We start from the raw sequence: 3714 nt of genomic DNA on the forward strand, positions 1-3714 counted from the left end.
TTTCAATGGGTTCAGGGTATAAAAACTGAGATTAAAAGATGATGAACCAGTGTACGCAAAAAATTATAGAAGCCCACACAGTCATGTTGATGAAATACAAAAACAAGTATGAAAATTGATCACATACGGAATTGTCGAACAATCTGTATCTGAATATAATAGGCCATTATTACTTGTCCCTAAAAAATCACCCCCCGGTTCAGATCAAAAGAAAAAGAAATGGCGATTGGTAATTGACTATCGTCAAATGAATAAAAAATTACTGTCCGATAAATTTCCACTCCCAATAATTGATGATATTTTGGATCAACTTGGACGAGCAAAATATTTTTCATGCCTAGACTTAATGTCAGAAATTCATCAAATTGAACTCGAAGAAAGTTCAAGAGATATAACGTCATTTTCTCGTATCGCTTCACGCGATTACCGTTTGGTCTAAAAATAGCGCCTAATTCATTTCAAAGAATGATTACTATAGCATTCTCTGGATTAGAACCTTCACAAGCATTCCTTTATATGGATGACTTAATAGCTATAGGTTGTTCCGAAAAACATATGCTTAAAAACTTAACAGACGTTTTTGAGAAATGCAGAAAAATGCTCATTTTTTATGCATGAGGTGACTTTTCTTGGTCATAGATGCACAGATAAAGGAATAATTCCAGATGACAAGAAAGATGACGTCATCATAAATTACCCAGTCCCGCACAATGCGGATAGCGCCAGACGTTTTGTAGCCTTTTGCAACTATTTATAGACGATTCATTAAAAACTTCGCGAATATTCCCGGCACATAACAAGATTATGTAAAAAGAATGTTCCTTTTGAATGGACAGAGCAGTGCCAAAATGCATTACAATATTTAAAAACAAAACTACGTTACTACAATATCCAGATTTCAGCAAGGAATTCTGTATAATAACTGACGCAAGTAAGAAAGCGTGTGGAGCGGTTTTAACTCAAAACCATAGCGGAATCCAACTTCCCATTGCATACGCGTCAAGAGCTTTTAGTAAAGGAGAAAGTAAAAAATATACAACTGAGCAGGAATTAGCTGCAATACAATGGGCAATATTACATTTTCGATCAAAACAGATCAAAGACCTTTAATATATCTATTCTCAATGATCAATCCGAGTTCTAAACTGACACGAATAAGGCTAGAATTAGGAGAGTACGATTTTACAGTCGAATATTTAAAGGGAAAAGATAATCATGTAGCTGATGCTGAGTAAACAAAATAACTGAATATTAGTAAAGGCGACCAAGGAATCAGAGTATTCGGTCATCAAGAATGGAAGGAGGAACGTCCCACAGTTCGGGAGTAAACGTCGGCTGGGTCTACCAGCGCTGTAAAGAGGAATTAATAGCTGTAGCACGGGATCTCGGCCTCGAAGACGAGGGCCGCGTGAAGGATTTGAGAAAGAGGTTGTCGTCGTTCATCCAGGGCGGCAACTATTCGGCGGAAATGAAAGGTCGGCTGGTTGAGTGGGAGGCGCGTTTCGCGAAAGAACCAGGATTCTCTCTGGAGGGATGAGAGGCCCCGAGAATTCTGCTTTATCGACGACAGCAAGGTGCTCGCACCGGCACCGAAGGCAGACCGTCGGGTCCCCACCTCCACTCCGTCGCCAGAAAGGCACACGCCTTGAAACATCGCCGAGCAAGTCAGAAAATTGGGTATGAAATTCGACGGTCGTTTGGATCCTCTCGCCTTCATCGAAAGCCTGGAAGAGCGAGCCATAACTCACGGGATCGTGCTGGACAGGATGCCGAAGGCGCTGAGCGAGGTGTTGGTAGTTAAGGCGGCTAAGTGGTTCCTAACCAGCGGGCTCAGATGGAATTCAAGAAGGAGTTCTTGGACTTCTTGCCTCCCCAATACCTCGAGCGTCTGGAGGACCAGATTCGAGCGCGCAGGCAGCGAGAAGGCGAACCCTTCAAGGATTACTTAATCGAGCTGCGTCTATTAATGCGTCAGGCTAGATATAGCCCGGCTCAGGAGTTAAACAGGGCCTACGAGAACGCGTCCCCGGAATAGAGGCTATACGTACGGGGACACGATTTCTTATCTCTTACACAGCTGACACAGATATCTGCAGAGTTCGAAAACGTGTAAAAACAGCGAAGAGAACTGGAGAAGAAGACAACGGTGGAGACTGTCTGGCCCGAGCCAGCAGAGGTGCGGCAGAGTAACCCTTTCCGCGCGAAAGGTATCTGATCCCCGGCCTGGAGGAAAAGCAGGGGGGGGCAGAAAGGGACACCGACGACACCTTCAACGGAGGCAACCAGCCGTATGCTGGCTCAGAACGCTGGATCCAGGTCGAGTCGGGTCTGTTACCGTTGCGCACAACCTAGACATTTTGTGCGGGAATGTCATAACGCGCCAGTGTTATTCTGCCGACTCTGTGTACAGCGAGGCCGGAATACGAGGGAGTGCTTCGAACAGGGCGGCGCGGGAGTAAACAAGGAGTGGAGAAAGGCAGCAGCGGCTTTTGAGGGCAAAACCAGCTCGCTGAAGGAGATGCGAAGGAGTCGGGCCCAAAGGTGTTGCGCGGGGCTTCGACGCCAAAAAAGGACCCAAGGTCGGCGATCGTGGTGTCGACAGTTGGCGTTCAGGGTGCGTCGACTAGGGCACCGCCCAACGAGAAGGGAGGTGAGAGGAAATGGACGAAGAAAAGCGGAAACAAGAGGAAGCAAATGAGCAAAGGAACGCCGAAGGAAGAACTTGGAGAAGATCTTCCGGCGATAAGAGGGAATGAAAAGAAAAGAGACAAGACGCTGGATCACAAAAAGGGAGCGAGGCCTCCTGCGAGAGCTGTGAAGCGGACCCGAGGAGTGTTTGCCGGAGTTTAGATCGGTCGAGTTGGAGAAGGAAGGCGACCCCGGAGGCAGCTCGCCGACGAGAGAAGCAGAGTGAATATGGAGGAAATAAACGATCCGCTCAGTAGCAAGGAGTGGCCGGATGAGTTGGAGGAGGAACTGAAAGAGTTTCTGGAAGCGGAGTTGACATTATTCGAAGACCTCAGAGGCGTGACGCACATCGCTGAGCATAGCATCCGGATGAAGGACGACAAGCCGTTGAAGCAAAGGTACTACCCTAAAAATCCGGCTATGCAGAAAGTGATCGACGAACAGGTGGACGAGCTACTCCAAGCAGGGGCGATTGAACCGTCGAAGAGCCCACACAGCGCACCCCTAGTCATAGTCAAGACACAGACCCGTTCCTCGGATCCTGCACATTTTGGAGAGGTTGCGACACGCACATTTCATATCGACGCTGGATCTAAAGAGCGGTTACTGGCAGATCCCAATGGCGGCGGATAGTAGGGAATATACGTCGTCGACAGGGGACTGTTCGAATAGCGAGTGATGCCATTCGGTTTGCATTCGGCGGGGGCGACATTCCAGAGGGCGCTGGATACAGTCATCGGGCCCCGACATGGAGCCTCACGCGTTTGCGCATCTGGATGACATAGTGGTCATCGGAGCGACAAAGGAGCAGCATGTAGCCAACCTGAAGGAAGTTTTCCGGCGGTTGAGGGCGGCCAAGCTAAGGCCTACTGTGCGTAGATCTCGAATGTGAGTGTTACATTTAAATGTGAAGTGTAATACAATAGTATATGGTTAATTATGTTTAGAGAATGTTAGATATCTTTAATGGAATGACATTTTGCCTGGAGCCAACGTCTCAAATGGAACAAGAAGAAGCGCAGTTTT

The sequence above is a fragment of the Drosophila navojoa genome, unplaced genomic scaffold, assembly GCF_054131105.1.
Source record: "Drosophila navojoa isolate 15081-1374.11 unplaced genomic scaffold, UAZ_NAV_1.0 NAV_Backbone_111, whole genome shotgun sequence".
In the NCBI taxonomy this organism is placed as follows: domain Eukaryota; kingdom Metazoa; phylum Arthropoda; class Insecta; order Diptera; family Drosophilidae; genus Drosophila; species Drosophila navojoa.